The sequence below is a fragment of the Panthera leo genome, chromosome E3 (assembly GCF_018350215.1).
Source record: "Panthera leo isolate Ple1 chromosome E3, P.leo_Ple1_pat1.1, whole genome shotgun sequence".
Taxonomy (NCBI): Eukaryota; Metazoa; Chordata; class Mammalia; order Carnivora; family Felidae; genus Panthera; species Panthera leo.
Window position 1 is genome coordinate 5,864,717 of NC_056694.1, and position 17,188 is coordinate 5,881,904.

The following is a 17,188-nucleotide window of genomic DNA, read 5'->3' on the forward strand; positions in this document are numbered from 1 at the left end:
CCTTCTGACGAAGGTCTCCAGGGACACTGGCCTGTGTCAGGACAATAAGCCTTCTCCAAGGAGGGCTAGCGCCCCCTCTGAGAGCCACAGTGTCACAGGGAAGCCACTGAGCCCAGTCACCCAGGTCCAGGGAGTGCAGCTAGAATGTGGAGGAGGAAGGGCCACAGGCAGGGACAGGGCTCACATCTGCGCTGAGGAGAAATGGTCCCTCCACACCCAGCAGGCACCTGCTCCCAGAGGGTCCTGCAGCTGGGTGGTCCAGCCCAGGCCTCTGTGTAGATGGGGCCCAAAGAGGGCAGGTCCTGCCAGCAAGGCAGTGGCCTGGTCTGGCCTGCTCCTTGGTCCTGTCCCCATCCAGGGCTCCTTCTAAGTACCCACGTCCCTGCTGAGGTTGTCCAGGCCAGAGCAGTGGCCCTCTGGGGCACAGCGCTCCAGGCTGAATCCTGGGTGGGCAGAGAGAGAGAGAGGCAGGAGAGCCGCCCCCACACAGCATCCTGTCCCCTCTGGCTGCAAGCACAGCTGGACTCGGGCTGACTGGCTGTCACGATTGTCATCTGCCCTGGCAACAAGCCAAGGCTGTTACCGTGAGTGCCATTGCCATGGAAACCATGAGTCAGGGCCGCACTTAACAGAGCCAAACCTGCCAGGGGCTCTCAGGGCCTCTCGTCTGCCAACGGGAAAGGCGACACCAGCATGTAGCATCTCGGGACTCATTAACAGGGCGGAGCGGGGGTGACAGGCAGGGGGCACGTGGGGAGGAAAGGAGAGGGAGAGAGGCAGGGGAAGATAGAGGAACCAATAGTCCCGGGACAGGCTTAGGGCCTACAAGCTCAGACCACAAAGACCAAGGGGTCTCTCCCAAGCGCCCAGATCTGCCACTTATCAAACCCAAGAGGCCAAACTCCCAGAGTCCAGAGCCCAGGGCTGGGCCCCACCATGATGACGAGTTGGGGTGCCTCTGGATCACAGGGTTGTCAGGCCCCCCAGCACAGCTGTCACTTCCAGGGGTGCGGGTGGGGGGGGGGTTGAGGACTTACCCAGGGCCACACAGTGGGCCCTTGTGGGGCCAGAAAGGCAAGAGGAGGAGAACCCGACCCCGTCCACATGAGCCTTTTCCAGCTCCTCATTGTCCCATGGTCAGGTGGCCTCGAGGCTGCTGGCTCTGGAGGTGGCAGGCCCCACACAGGTGTCCCCGTGGCCTGGGCCCAGCAGAGAGCAGCCCCAGCCCCCAGATCCACCCTGGGTGCCCAAGTTGTCATGGTAAGTCACCTGCCAGGTTCCCAGGCTGGCCCACACAAGCCTCATTGCCACATTCCTCTGCCTCATGGTCCAGAGTCTGACCCTTCCTGAGAATCCGGCAGACCCCGCCCCAGGGAGGCCCCAGCCGTCTCCAGACGCACAAGCCCATGGGTGAGCTATAGGTGAGGACAGCCATTACCTGCCCACCCTGGGTGACTATTCTCTCACGTCTTCACTGATAACGGCCAGTGAGGTGACTTAACAAAGGCCACAGAACTCGCTTTGACCCAAGGACTTGGTGATGACAGAACAGCGTCGGTGGCCACTCCACCACGGAGCACGGGCCAGGTGGCTGAGCCGTTCATGGGAAGCCCTGATGTCCACGCTCACACATCTGATGCCGGGGAGGCTGTGGGGCTGGGGGCAGCCCCTTTCTCTCAGCCAAGGCCACGTGGCTCCTGAGTTCCAGGGTGGGGGAACGGCCAGGGCAGAGGGCTGACCACCAAGGGGATGCAACCATTCAGCTGGGAGGGAGGTGCTCTGGCCTTTTCTGCCGGTTTGCCGAGCGAGCAACATAAAGTTAGATGAAATGTTCAAATTGCCGGGGAAGAAAATCAAGCATCGTATGCTGGCTCCCTGGGGATGGTTGTTACCACTGGTCCTCAGGCAGCAGAAAGCAGAACGAAGGGACATTGGAAAGCCGGCCAGAGGAAGAGCCATTTCTGACCTGACCACCCTTGTGGCTTTCGACAAGGGAGGAATGGATAGATCAGGGGCGTGTCTGTCAGGTCCCCTGTGGCCCTTCAGCTCAGCAGCCAGGGGACCGCTGGGGCCAGGAGGCCCTAGCATTCCAATGCGCTGTGGGGCGGGGCTGGATTCAAAGGCCCCTCCTCCCTTGTGCAACAGACACCTCATCCCGGGCTTGGGCCCCAGCCCCAGCTCCTCTCCCGCGTCAGGTAAGTGTGATTGGTGCAGAGCTATGAACATAGGGTGAGTATGTGAGCAGAAATCACACATCTCTGTCAAGGCCAGCACTTCTCACCTTTTTTCGCATTATCACCTTGCTAAAGAGACTTTTTAGACATCTTTTAAGTAATTGTCGCATCCCCCATGAAATTAAATCCCAGGGAATATGACTTTAGAGGTAGCACTGAACTTTGGACCAGCACAAACTGTTGCAATAGCTTCGACTCGCTTGCGCCCTCCTCCCAGAGCGACTTTTAGGTCTTGGGGGTGCTGTCACCCCATGGACAATGTCTGGTCTAGTCGGCACATGGGTGTTGCATGTTGGGGAATGGCCACCGTTCATCTGTCCAGCTGACATCCTGTGATGGGTCCCGGGACTCAGCACCAAGGCCAGAATCTCCCTACATCCTGTCCATGGGAAGTAGACTTGTGGGAGGCCGACGGAGAAGCCATTTCCAGATTGTTCACCGATGTGACACGCGTGTCCACTACCCAGGACCCTTTTCCAGTGCAGGAGCAGTGGGAGCTGGACCTGGAAGGGGAGAGAGAGATGAGTTGTCCTGGCCGGTGTGCTGGGCCAGCCTGTTCTCAGCAGAGAACAGTTTTGTGGTGATCGAGCCACAGGACAGGGCAGGACCGGACATGTGTCCCCCGCTCACACCTCTCTGAAGTCCCAGCTTTGTGACCGCACACTTGGCCTTCCTGCGAGGTTCTGTGACAGATGCCGCCAGCACTGCACCCGGATCCCCTCAGGCCACCGCGATTCCAGCTGGCAGCCTCCATGTCTCGTGGCCTGAGGACTTGCTCCTGCTCACGCAGCTGGCCGGAAGTCTCCAGGGCCCATCTTCAACCGGCGGCTGCTGGGCGCCCCGGTGCATCCGTACCCCCCGGGTGGGTAACTCCACAGTGCGTGCTCCACACTGTCTCCCACGTCTTCCCAGAAGCTTTCAGCTTTCAGCTTCCCATTGTGCAAACTGGCTGCTTCACCTTTCATTGGCCGCCTTGCAATCCCTGCCTCGCAAAGGCCCCTGGGACGCCTCCCAGATAAATCACTAGCAGTTGACGCCTTGTCTCAGGGTGTGTTTCTAGAGGAGCCCGAACTGAGGCCCCCATCCTGCCTCATTCTGCAACATTCGTTTGCTGTCCACCGTCACCTGCTGCTTTGTGGCTCACACTCTGAGAGCCACGGCTGATTTTTGGTCACTATCTGCGGATGGCTGGACACAGCTCAGAGAATGGAGTGAGGGGAGGCTTGGCAGAGGAGGGGCCACTTGAATGAGGTCTTGAAGGATATATAGGAGTTTGTGGAGGAAAAAAAGCACGGGAATACCCCTACCCCCACCCCCATCATCGCCCTGAGCTATTTGCAGAAGGTGCCTGGACAACTGTGGGGTCCTGAAATGTGACCCTGTATAGGTCTGGCTGGTCATTCCTCAGCTCTGGAACCTGCAGTGGCTCCCCACGGCCCGTACCAGGTCCAAGCTTTTTGGCTTATCGTTTGAAGTCCTCTGTAAACTGCCCCACTCTGCTTCCACGCTGTTACTCATGTCATTGCTGCCGCTGACTGCCCTCCTCAGTGAGCCCAACCTGGCAGAATTCTGTCTGTCCTTCTACGCCATCCAAACACCCTGCCCTCCAGGCAGCCATCGGTGGTGGCCTCAAAATAACAGCTCTCAGCTTTGTGCCCACAGAGCACGATTGCCAGGCTCTGGGGCACCTCCCAGCCCCAAACTAGGGTGAGTCACCGATCTGTGTCAAGCAGAAGCTATTCGAAGTCAGGACCCCTCACCTGGGCTCCCTCATATCCCCCCGTTCCAGCAGTAACGACCTAATGCGTCTGGACCGTCTCAGAGGTCCCTTGCATCTCTGCTTTGACCTGGCATGGAGAACGCATCTCCCCCAACATGGGCTGATTCTGATGGACCGTACGGGGTTCCCATGCAGCCCCCCACCCCTGGGATGGATTTACAGTTTGGTTTATGGTTTATCAGGGAAAGAATGGAGCTCATCAGGAAGGCTGCCGCCCTCCCAAGTGCTTTTTAATTATGTGAAAGATGAGGGCCCCACTCTCTTAAGGGAGGAACCCGTCCTTCACCTCTTCCCCCCCCCCAAATGTCACATTATCAGAGGCGGGGTCGGGGGAGGAGACCCTTGGAGCGGGCACAATCCAGGTGGCTCAGGATAGGGCTGATTCCCCTTGCCGATGAGCCTAAGTCCTGAATCAGAAGTTTTAACATATTCCTTAATTAGAGCCCGACCTTGTCCTCAGCTGCCCAGCGGAGTGGGCCCCCGATAAGACCAGGCAGTACTATTGTCTTCATGCTTATGAGGTGGGCCCACTGGAAGAGCGCATTCGAAATGAGATTACATCTTATACATGTTTAATGTACTGTTCTCGCCATTTAAAATGCGGCTCTATTAAAATAGCAGGGAGGGAAAATTGACTCTCGGAGCTGGGTGTGAGAGAATAGATCACTAGTGAAATGAATAATATATTAACAGAATAATGATGTTGCTTCTCATATTAATCGTATAAATCACAAGATTCTCAAGCTGTCAGCAGAAGTTTAAAAAAAAAAAAAATAAAGCTGACTTCCAGACGGAGAGTACTGAGCCCCGGAGGGTGTGGGAGCTGGGGTCACACTGGTTATGAAACGGGTTCTCCAGGCAGGGCTGCCAGGGACCGGGACTTGCCCTGGAGGCGACAGCAATGTTGTGGGGAGGCCACCACTCCATTCCAGCCAGCAGCCTTTACTGTGCCAGCCAGATACAAGAAACATCAATGAGATGTGGCCCCCTGCCCACAGGCCAGGCCAGAGGGACAGGAATGCTTAGAGGAGGCTCCAACCTCGTCATACAAGCCAGGACAGAGACTCAGGCGGTGGAGGGGGCCAAAGCCCCGCGTGCCCCGCCCCCAGGGCCTGGCACCATCCAGCCTCCAGTCCTGTCTGTAGGTCCAGTACTACAGTCATTTGCTGAATGAGCGTCTGGTGACTCCGTAGGGTCCTCCCAGGGCTCTTGAAAGAGAGAAAGAAGGTGCTGTAGGGATGGGCGGGGCTGGGTGTGGGGTGTGGTGGGGGCCGTAAGGAGTGACTACAGTGGTCGTCGCCGTGGCAATGAATGCCACATGCACACATACATACATCTGCATGTAGCTCCACCGAAGGGAGGTTGGGGGGTGGGATGCACCAGAAATTGGGGCTGGGAGCATCCTAGGAAAATTCCTCCCATCCTCTCAGGAATGTTTGCCATCAGGACTCTCTGCCCCTTGTGTCCCTGTGGACCACGAGCACTGAGCTGGCTGCACTGACGTCTAATTGTTTGGAACATAGAGAAGAAAGCTACCTCCCCACCCCCCGCCAGCCTCACTCAACCCCGGGAGCAGAAATCCCGGGACTCACAGGCAGCCCCAGCCCTGCCAGCCTTGACACATGCCCCAGGTAATCAGCCACAGTCACTTCGTGTGAGCACTGGACTGGAACCCTCCAGGCCCTGTCTTGGCTCATGTCCACAGCCAGCACATGCTGTGTGTGGTTCCCTGCTTTACGGGTGAAAGAAACGATCCCAGTAAGTAGGGTACGTGCCCACAGCTGCCCAGCTGCTGAGTGGCAGGATCATTTGGGCTTTTGAGGGCATTTTCTACTCCTGCACCCACTAGTTTTGGGCTTAACCAGGTGACCCAAGCAATGGGATCCAAGCAGATGCTAGAGGAGCAAAGACACACAATGTGCCAGCCCTCTTCTGCTTCTGCCATTGCGGTGAGGAGCGCTTCCCCCCCGCCCCGCCCCCAGGAGCTACGGCCCCTTCATCCTGAGCCCCAACATGAACACAGGACAGACCCAGGCCCCACTTGCATACGGAGCAGAGCTGCCCTGCAGAGCCCAGCAAGGTTCCAGGGCCCGCAGCAGATTGTGGGCCCACGAGCATGAGCATAAGGGCTTACTATTGTGAGCCACGGAGCCCTGGGCTGGTTTATGACGAAGCATCTCTGTGGCCATTTCTGGCTGGGCCCCAAAGCCCAGGCTCACCGATGTGCTAAACCACCTCCCGCAGGGCTGTAGTGGGAGGGTAGAGGCTCACACAAACCCACTAACTTCCCAGCTTGTGTCCCACTGACAAGTCTGAAGAATTGTCTTTCTGCAGGAAATCCCCTGCCTGCCACGGCCATGGCCAGTGCAGGGTCCTCACCATGAACGTCTGAGTCAAGTCTCAGGTCTAAGCCGCCTTCCGCACTGGACTTATGGGGGCCTTAGCAGCCATGTATATCCATCAATGCAGGAGTATTAATAATCCTCAGAACTAACATTTCTGAGCCCTGATAGCGTCCACCCCTTTGCTGCACCATTTCTCATCATCCTCATGATCCATGAAGTGAGCTCCATCACTACCAGCCCCAGTTTTTGGAGGAGGAAAGTGAGACCCAGAGCACTTGCCCAGTGTCACGCAGCTAATAAACACAGAAGCTGTTTCTCCAACAGAAAAGGGCATATCTCCCTACGAAGAGTTCCCACACCCAATATCCCACTCAACCCAACATCTACTCCCAAATAGCCAAGACCTCCACTCCGGTCCCTGGGGGTGGACCACTGGGTCCCACCCGGTAATCAGTCTCATTTGCAGCCTCATCAGCCCTGGCTGACGGTGGAGGTGGGTGAGCATGTTGAGTCCAGCACGGCCAGCTAGGCCACGGGTGAGGCTGGACCAGGCAGAAAGGTGAGCCGATTTCAGTGGTGGTGCCCGGCCTGCTGGCTGGGGCCTCACCAGGTCTAGGGCACTGATGAACCTGTGGAAAAAGTGCCATCTCTGATTACCTTTGTGGCCCTGTGCTTCTCTCTCAAGGCTGAGGGCTCAGAGGTGGGCAAAATTCATCCTATGTTTCCCTACACAGACATTTTAGCAACCACCAGGATCCATCTCGCCTGAGAAATCATTGGCAGGGCATCACTACTGGTCATCGAACATGCTCGGGGACAGTGTCCCCCGGATGTCCACAGTGCTGACCAGCCTGGGCCTAGGGCTGCAGCCTTGCCCTCTAACGGCACCCACCTCCCTGGCTGGGGGGGGGGGGGGGCAGATGGGGGAGTTCCTGGAGGTGCTTGCAGAGGGCCTGGCAGACCTAAGCTCTCAGCATAGCTGACTCACCAATGACTGTTGTCATTGGTGCAAAGCTGGACTCCCTTCTGTGCTGGGGGGCCCACCCCGTTCCCCTGGCAGGGACCGCATCTGAGCAGGGAGCTCTGCCCAGTGGGGCCAGCCTTGTCTGGGCAGATGCTGGAGGGGCAGAACTGGGGCTCAGCTGGCTGAGAGGTAAAAGCGTCTCCATGGCAACCAAACCCACCCCCCAGAGGGGGGTCACTGGCTTCACTTTTCCAGGCTACAGGAGGGCAGCCAAAACCCACAAGCTGGAGAAACTGGGGCATAGACCAAAGGCTCTCACTGCACCAGATCACAAGCTCCCTAGGCCCCTGGGCAGCAGTGGAGCCGGGAAACTAGGCCAAAGCCCGGAAGTCCCATCTCCCCCTTGCTCCCGCGCTGGGAAGGCTCTTGAAGACGTCTCGGGCCTTGGTGGGGTGGCTGTGAGCTATGACACGGAAGGGAAGCTAGTATCGGGCTGTGGGACTGGAGAGCAGGCAAGGGATCCCGCCGAGTTGTCGGGAGTGCCGTCTCCCTCCTCCGAAGGAGGAAGGATAGGAGCCCTTTACTCCTTGGTGGCTTTCTCTCCACGACGTCTTGAACGTCCACCTCTGCTAGCCAGGGATGACCGACCATCAGTGTCCCCGATGACATAGAACAGATCGCTGTGTACGTAGTTCTGCCTCCATGTAGGGAAATAGAAGGAAACCAGAACTCAGCAAGGACACCAGTGTCACTCGACGAGGCAGGGCCAGAGTTGGAAGCAGACCCCAGCTGCCCTGACCTCCAGTGAAATCATCTAGGGAGATTTAAAAAATCCCAATGCCCAGGCCCTACCTGGGGCCGATGAAACCAGAATCTCTTGGCGTCAGCGGCAGAGATTTTTGTCAGAGTCCAGGTCCCGTCACCGGGCAGGGTCGACATGCCGCTGCTCGGTCACCCGCCTGCTCCCCAGCTGACTTCATCCATAGGCTGTGAAGTCCTCTGCAGGGCTTGAAGCACTTTTAAAAGCAACGTGTGAACCTTCTCCCTGCAATCTTGTCTACATCATTCACTCCCTTGACAGACTACATCTTTATAGATGGTTACAAAGTCAAATTCAAATGATCCAAAGTTCTCAACAAGTGGAGACCATTCAACTTCCCTTCCTTCCCACAGCCTCTGCTGAGGCTCACACCCGCTCACACGCAGATGCCTTCCTAGGGGGTTCATGTCTGTCCTCTGCACTGCCCCCCCCCCCAGGGCTCTTACCCATCCTGGGCACTGAGCACCTGCGTCCACATCATCTGCCCCTCCCACCCTCGGTGTGGACTCCACGTCTAACTCACACCGTCGGTCCCTGACATGCTGTTCCTGGCCAGGTGGGTGAATATTGAGGTGCACCTATCATGATGGTGACTGTCAGGTGAACCTGAAAAATAAACATGAGATACGGAGATGTCCCCACTGACAGTTTTTTTTTTTTTTTTTAATGCTTATTTATTTTTGAGAGAGAGAGAGACAGAGCATGAGCAGGGAAGGGGCAGAGAGAGAGGGAGACAGAATCTGAAGCAGGCTCCAGGCTCCAAGCTGACGGCACAGAGCCCGATGCAGGACTCGAACCCGTGGACCGCGAGATCATGACCTGAGCCAAAGTCAGACGCTTAACCAACGGAACCACCCAGGCACCCCGGGCCGCCCCCCCCTGCCGATAGTTGTGTTTCATTCTGACCTACCTTTCTGGAGGTCATTGTCAAAGAAGCAGCTTTGAAACTCCCTGCCTAGGAGGCAGCTCCTTTGGGAGAATTGAAGCCCGTGAACGTTGTACTCTGAAAAGCGTGTAGCTACCTTTTGGTCATTTTAAGAAAAGTCTCCGCTTTCCTTCATCCTAATTGACACAAAATCGTGAGGGTGGAGCCCTCCGAATGGGATTAGTGCTCTTATAAAAGAGACCACAAGTGGGCTCCCTCTCCCTTTCAGCCTTGTGTGAGGACACAAGGAGGAGAGAGCTATCCAGGAACCAGGAAGTGGGTTCTCACCAGACACCAGATCTGATGCCTTCATTTGGATTTCCAAGCCTCGGAAGTGTAAGAAAGAAATTCCCCTTGTTTATAAGACCCCCAGTCTGTGGTAGTTTGTTAGAGCAGCCCAAACAGACTGACATAATGGGTCTACAAAGCACACAAGCACGGTGCCCCCCACCTCCAGACGCCATGTCAAGCACTCGTGGAGGACTCCGGCGATCGAAGGAAACCTGCTGCAAGGCCAGCTCAGCGAGGTCGGGCAGGAGAGCTGACAGGTCAAGGTCCTGATTGTAACTGGGCAGCTCCCCGGCTCCGGGGTCCTGGGCACCGTCTCCGCGCACTCGCAGATGCCCACCCACATCCAGGGGCCGCCCGGGATTGGGGGGCAGGGTCTCCATGCACAGAGCCTCCGTGGAGCCTGCACGCAGACCCACGGCCCCCAAAAGCAAGCTCCGTGGTGGCGCACGAGGCTCCACTGGCCAGGACATCTGCAAGCACCATGCATAGGCTGGAAGAGTCCAGCATCAGGGTCCTGGGTTGTAACTCGGAACGCCCAGCTGGGATCCAGGCTGCAATTGAGAGCGTTGCAGAAACAGACGGCATCCTTCATATTCATGCACGGGGGACGGGGGAGATTCTTCCCGAACTTGCCCAGAGCTGACAGCAGCGGTGAAGTCCACAGCCTCGCTCCCGGCTCTCGGTGTCCCCCAGGCCCGCACCTTCCTCTCTAGGACAATTTCTCCAGGTGCCCATCAAGGAGCGTGTGGCCCAGCCGGGCCGAGGTGGAGACTCAGAAATCGGCTCTCGCAGACACAGACTTGCTTTTTCTTTGAGCTCAGCAGGCCCCGCCCCTCTCCACTCCTAGCTTGGGCATCAGCAGACGATGCTGGGAGTGCAGGGCCAGGTGGCTGTTCAACCCAGGATGGCAGCCTGGGAGTCTATGCCCCCTTGGCCCATCTGGTCAACAAGGAATGGAAGATCAGAGGATTGGAACAGGTTAATGGAACATTCTAGGTCTCAGCTATGAGAACCTTTGCTCGAGGGGAGAATTGAAGGAATGAAGAAGGAGAGGGCAGTTTTATCCTGGTCTCATAAAAAGGCAATGTGAACAATCCTCAGCTGCTACTGGGCCCATTAAAGGCCTAATTTCCATTCACCTATAACTTTATTAGGCTCATCCGAGCTATTCATCAGACAAGCCTGTCTTGAAAAGGGTGGATAGTGGCTTTTATTAAAATGTCTTCCCCGTGGCAGATGCATTAGGTTTTATGGCCCCACACACACAGCTGCCTTCACAATGGGAAAGAGCTGCCTCACCATTGCTAGGGCCGACAGAGGTGACAGGTAAGACCTGGGAGACCAGATGTCCCAGACATCCATTCCCCATGCATGGGCCTCAGCGTCTGGAGTGGGTGTTAACCTCATCTCTGCAAGTTTGGGTAAAAATTTCCGTCTCAGAGAGCTACCAGAGGACTCTTGCACATCCCCGGCCCCCACCAATTCCCAGCTGCTCTGCCCTTCAGCCACGTGCTGGAGTCTGTGTGTATTTTTGGAAACTGGTCCCAGAGTAGAGCCTTTGGAATCTGGATAAGGGGTGGTCAGGCTGCTGGAAAACTGTGATAGGGGGCCCTGGGGTCCCAGGGCTTGGCAGGTTGTGGAAAACGTGGAGGGAAAGTGACACAGGAAGCTAGACAGAGAGCCGCTCAACAGTAGAGAGAGAGGGAGGAGAGCCCCCAGCAATGGAGGAAGGGAGCGTCTTCCCTGACTTCCCTGTGGGGTTGCAGGTCTCTTCTGCCTTGGATAAAAACCCCTTGTGGGGACAAGTGGGGCAGGGGGCTCAGAGTGAATCCCCCAGGATCAGGGCCAGCTCTGCAGTTTTGCCACCAAGTGGCCAGGAGCAAGTTACTTCGCCTCTCTGAGCCTTGGTCTCCTCATCTGTGAAACGGAGCTCACGGGCCATGATGCTGAATCGTTGGTAGGATTAAAGCAGACAGATCTCGCAAAGCATTTAGCAGCGGGCCTGACACATAGCAAGCCCAGAACTCGCACCAGCTGTTATTATGATGGTGGCAACCGTGCCCCATGATGAGCAGGTGTTGATGGTGACAGAGATGCCAGATGTTCTGCCCCGTGCTCAGCTGGAATGAGGAGGCTGGGATATCAACTCCTCCCAAGTTAGTTCCAAAGCCAAGTGGCTGCTGAGCCCCAGCTGACCACAGGAAGGGAGGGTTGTGCTCTAGCCCAGGTGAGTTGGGTTGCACATTTGTCTGTCTGCCCCAGGAAGAATTTCTAAATAATTCATTGTCATTGACAATCCTTGCAATGTTACTAAAGAGAACATACCGAAACCCTACCCATCTAGAGATAATAGTGCTAACCTGTCTCATGGGCCGTCGTCTGGATTACATGAGTCAAATCACAAAAAGAACTTGGAGCCAAGTGCTGTGTGTGTATTTAGAGTTTTCTTGGGGATTCTGGCTGCCATTATGAAACAAAATGGCAGCCAGCATATTTCCCACAAGTAGATCGCTGGTTGTTTGTGGGGCTGTTTCCCGGATTGGTAGAGGTTGTAGAGAGAGGGGAAGAACCTGAGTGGAGTCAGCTCACCTCTCGAGCCCAGGTCCTACTCTGGTGCCTGGTCACAGGATGGGCGTCTCTTCCCATACCCTTGACCCCTGCTGCCCATGACATTCCCTTGCTGCAGTACAGGGAGTCCAGAGAGAGTAAGTCGGAAACCCTGAGGGGCACTGGGAGACTTGGGGGCTTTGGGGCAGGGGTGAGGCATAATCCACCTAGGTTTTAACGGGCTGAGACCAGACCACGAGGGGATGGGACAGAAGGTATGGCAGTAATCCAGACAAGAGATGGTGATGCCATGGACCCAGGCTAGGACATGTAGAAGTGGAAACAAGTGGGTAGATTCTGGATAAAGTGTGAAAGCTGCCAGTGGGATTTGTTGACAAATAAATGAGCTATTTGAAGAAGAGCGAGAGCAAAATCCAGAGCAAGCCCAAGTGTGGCCTGAGACACAGGAAGAATGGAGCTGCCATCACCCGAGATGGGGAGGCTGTGAGGAGCAGGATGGAGGTGGACCGATGCTGACAGGAGATGAGGGGCTCTCCCCAAGCCCACTGGGAGCCCGTTTCAGGAGACAGGAAGAGGCGGCAAGGGCAGGAAAGTGGGAGATCAGGGACCCCACCAGCCTTTTGAGTGTTCGTCTTCAGGAGGGCTGCCCCGCGGAGCCCTCACCGGCCAGCCCGGCCTTCCACTCCTGCAAAGCCTCGTGCCTGTCTTGGGGGAGAGAGAGAAAAACACCTTCAGGGAGGAGATTGGCACTTCTCCTCGTCATCACACAGCCCCGAACTTCTAACAGAGCAGAGGGTCCTCTAAAAGGAACTGTTGACACCTGGCCCTGCCTGCTGCCTTCCCTTTGATGGGCCTCCTCGTCTCCAGGCTCGGCGCCTCTCAGGCCTGAGCCTGCTTGGACATTCTGCACAAAGGTGCGACTTGCCTGGTAAAGAACCAGAATTCCTCTCACTTCAGAAAGAAAACCTCCGCGTCTGCCAGTGGCCTCACATCTCTCCCTCTCCATTCTCAGCGTGAGGCTTGGGCTCTTTATAATTCATCAAAAAGGCCACACATAATGAGCTCTGCTCGTACTCTGCAGCGAGGGCTATCAGCTCACCTCTTAAGAGCCCCCATCCTGGCCGGGGACCCTTAGATCTCGTCGTCCTGAGGCTGAGGCTGAATCACCTGTGAGTCAGGCATCGGGCTGAGCCAGCACTGCCCTCCTCCCGAGGACCTTGCAACCTGTGTTCCAAGGAGGCCTGGCCAGCGGCTTTCACTGATGCCATCTCAAAATTCTCCTGACCATGCTGGAAGGAAGGTACCTACATACCCATTGTGCAGACGTGAAAACTGAGGTGCCGTGAGGTTTAGCAGCTTACCTGAGGTCCCTCGGCAGGTGTCTAGTAAAGAATCAACCTGATCCTGGTCTTTGTCCTCACCTCCTGGGAGGTGGTCTCTTAGCCCTTGGAATGTCCCGCCTGACAAGAGGGTTTTTGTTTACCATATGGACCACGTCTATATGCCTGAACCCCGATGAAGAACACCAAGACTCAGGTGAGCCCCCTGGTGGACAGTGCTCCATGCATGTGGTCGCATGTTGTTGCTGGGCAATGTGAGCACTGTCCTTGACTCCACGAGGAGGGGACAACCGGAAGCTCTGCATGGGGAGCCCTCCTGGACCCTGCCCCACAGGGTCCTTCAGCTGATCTGAATCTCTGTCCTTTGCTGTAATAGACCATAGCCATGAGTACAGCAGCTCTCAGCAAGTCCTGTGAATTCTTCCAGTGAATTAATGGAACCTGAGGGTAGTCTTGGGGACCCCCAAATTTGCAACTGGTATCAGAAACGAGAGTGGCCTTGGAAACCCCTGAATTCTGCCACTGAGGTCAGAGGTGAGGACTTGCGACCTGTCCCCTAACCTAGTCTGCTAACTTCTGGACTAGAAGAGAAGAAATTTCGGGGGCACCTGGGTGGCTCAGCCGATTAAGAATCTGACTTCAGCTCAGGTCGTGATCACACAGTTTGTGAGTTTGAGCCCCACCTTGGGCTCGCTGCTGTCAGCACAGAGCCCGCCTCAGATCCTCTGCCCCCACTCCCCATCTGCCCATCCCCTGCTCATGTTCTCTCTCTCAAAAATTAAAAAAAAAAAAGATATTTATATATATGTTTATATAATCTAATTATATATATAATTATAATTTATATTTAAAAACAGATATCTCTGCTGTTTTTAGCCACCGTAAGCCCAGGATGAGGACCTCAGCACCTCTGTAACTCACCAGCTCTGAGTCTGTGGTAATTCTATAGCTGCCCTAGGCAACAAATACAGGCCTTCCCCTCCAGAAGCTTCTGCCAGAGCAACTCTCTGCTTTCAGCTCCTAGAGAAAGGCCCCTGCTCCGACAGCATCTTTCTCAGGCCACCGGCAACTTGCCTTGTCTGTTCGTTCCCTCAACCACCGTGGTGGCCCTGAGAGCAGCCTTTCCTTGCCCCTCCCCCACTTTCTCCCATTCAGGGCCGCATCAAGCGTCCTGGGGCCGTCCTAACAAATCGCCGCAAACTGGGGGGCTTGAACAACAGAAATGGATGGTCTTGCAGGTTATGGCGCCTGAGTCCAGGATCAAGTTCTCAATCCCTTGTGGAGACTGGGAGGGAGAAACCACTCCATGCCTCCCTCCCGGCTTCTGATGGCCGCTGGCCTGCAGACACATCAATCCAACCTCTCCTCCACTGTCACTGTCACATGGCCTCCTCCCCTGTGTGTCTCTGTGTCACCTCCTCTTCTTCTAAGGACACCAGTCATTGGATTAAATGATCCCTAAAACCGGAGTGGTTTCCTCTTGAGGTCCCGTAACTAACTCTATCTGCACAGGCCCAATTCCAAATAAGGTCACCTTCTGAGGTCTGGGGGGACATGGCCCCTGGCCTCATGGGACACATGACTGGGGAGGACCAGGCCGGACCAGAGGGAGATTCACTGGGCCACCTGCCCACCGCCCGGCCGCCCTGCCTCCCGAGGGGACGGGGGGCGCTCTGGTGTCACCGTTCCTGCCAGAGGAAGGAGGACCCGGTTCTGGAGCCAGGCGTTGGCTTCCAGAGTGTACGTGCTCAGGAGGCTGTCATGTTGATGAAAATACCGCAGAGCCGTCTGCAGGGTTCTTCCTTCTCACTGCCTCTCCAGCGCCTGAAATAAATGAGAAAGAGATGTTCCTGGCAGAGTCTGTGGAGGAACTCCATGGCAGGAATGAAAATTGGCTGCAGCATCCAAGAAATCCTTGAATGGAAAGGGATTTCTAGGACAACACACCTCTAGGAACAGAGAGTGTCAGTGGTAAAGCCCGGGGGAGGGAGGGAGGGAGGGACGCCAGCCTGCAGCGGGCGTGTCTGCGCGCGTCCACGGACGTGCCCCCCGCGTGCACACCGGCGCAGGTGCACATACCTGCTGGCGGGGCAGGAGTGCGGGCGGGCGTGGGGGACGCAGCCCAAATCACGGCCCACGTAGGCTTTCTTCTACTGGCGGACCATCTGTCCGCCCCTCCTGCCACCCCCACGCCCACCGGCCAGCTGGGGTCACCTTGTCCTGCTACATTTTCACAAAACTGGCCTTGGCCCCTGTCCAGGGCCTGGGAGGGACGCCAGCCGCCTGCTGTCCCCCGGCGGGTTCCGCTGAGGCTCACGCGGCTGCAGCCCCCCCTGGCGCCAAGTTCCTGCTTTCGCTGAACCCTGCATCTGCCCTGCGTCTGGTCTCCTCAGCCAGCTCGCCCTTTTCCTCCAGGCATCACATCTTTGGAGCTTCAGGGACTGGCTGAACTGCCCGTGAACTTCCGCCTGGCTCCGTCACAGCCTCCAACGTCCTTAAACTAAAACGAGGCAAGCCCGCGGCCAGTCCTCCTCTGGGGCCGTCCTGGCCAGAGAGCCCTCACCTACCCCTGTTCGGGCCTCACCAAGGCCCCTCTTTCATCAGAAGGCCCACGAGGGGTTGGCCAAACAAAGACCGTCCCTGCTGCACCCCCAGCCCCTTGTCCCTCCAATCCCCCATCCCTGCCCCAAATGGAATCTGCCAGATCCACAAGCCCCACACACCGCTAAGGCCAGGAACACACCCCCTTCCAGCCCCGCCCTGGGGGACCCTCTCAGCCCTCCTCAAGGCAGTCGATCTCTTGGTCCTTCTAGAAACACATGTTGGAGAAACCTGCTGGTGTTTGCCCCAACCTCAAGCTGTGGTGGTGAGAATCCAGGGAAGTGTGTGCCTGATCTGAAACCCTTTTCTTACAGAGAGGAAACTGAGGCCAGAGAGAGAATCAGCTCGCCTAAGTCACGCCATGAGTGAGTGTTCCCAGGGAACAGAGACCCCAAGTCTCCTGACTCGGCATGAGGTCTTTATCCCAGCCCGTGGGGCCAGCAGGCGCTCCCAGGCACTGAGCTATGAGTGGGGGTTTCCTTAAACACCCCAGAATCCTCGAAGCTCTTGGAATCCCCAGCTCTCTGAATGAGCGTCTTTTCCCGGCTGTTAGAGCTGGGATCTCTGATGCAGCCAAAATTCAGTTGCAGGCAGGGCCTGGATGTCTCTTGGGAACCCCTTTCCCTGTCTCTAGGTTCGGGGGTGCCAGACTATGATGCAGACAGAATTTAGCACCATCCTGTCTTGTCTCCACTCCAGTCCCCAAGGTACTCAGCGTCCCCATCCTCCTCCCCCTTGGAGGAGGACATTTTTGCCAAAAGCATTAGAGAACTGTTATGGACTGAATGTTTGTGTCCTGCCCACTCCGCCAAATTCATATGCTGAAACTCTGATGCATCCCCAGTGGGACTGGTATTAGGAAAGAGGGCCTATATAATCCAGGTTAAATGAGAGCACAGGGTAGGGCCCTGACCCAACAGGATTAGTGTCCTTATAAGATGAAACACCAGAAGGGTGCCTGGATGGCTCAGTCTGTTAAGCGGCTGACTTTGGCTCAGATCAAAGTGGGTTCGAGCCCCACATCAGGCTCTGTGCTGACAGCTCAGAGCCTGGAACCTGCTTTGGATTCTGTGTCTCCCTCTGTCTCCCTGCCCTTCTCCCACTGTCACTCTCTCACTCTCTCAAAAAATAAACATTAAAAAAAAAAAAAAAAGACGGAACACCAGAATGTTCTCTTTCAAAACCCATGCACCGAAGAGAGGCCATGTAAGGACACAGCAGGAAGGTGGCCGACTGCAAGCCAAGCACAGAGCTCTCACTAGAACCTGAATCAGCCGGAGTCTTGATCTCAGACTCCCAGCTTCCGGAACTGTGAGAAGA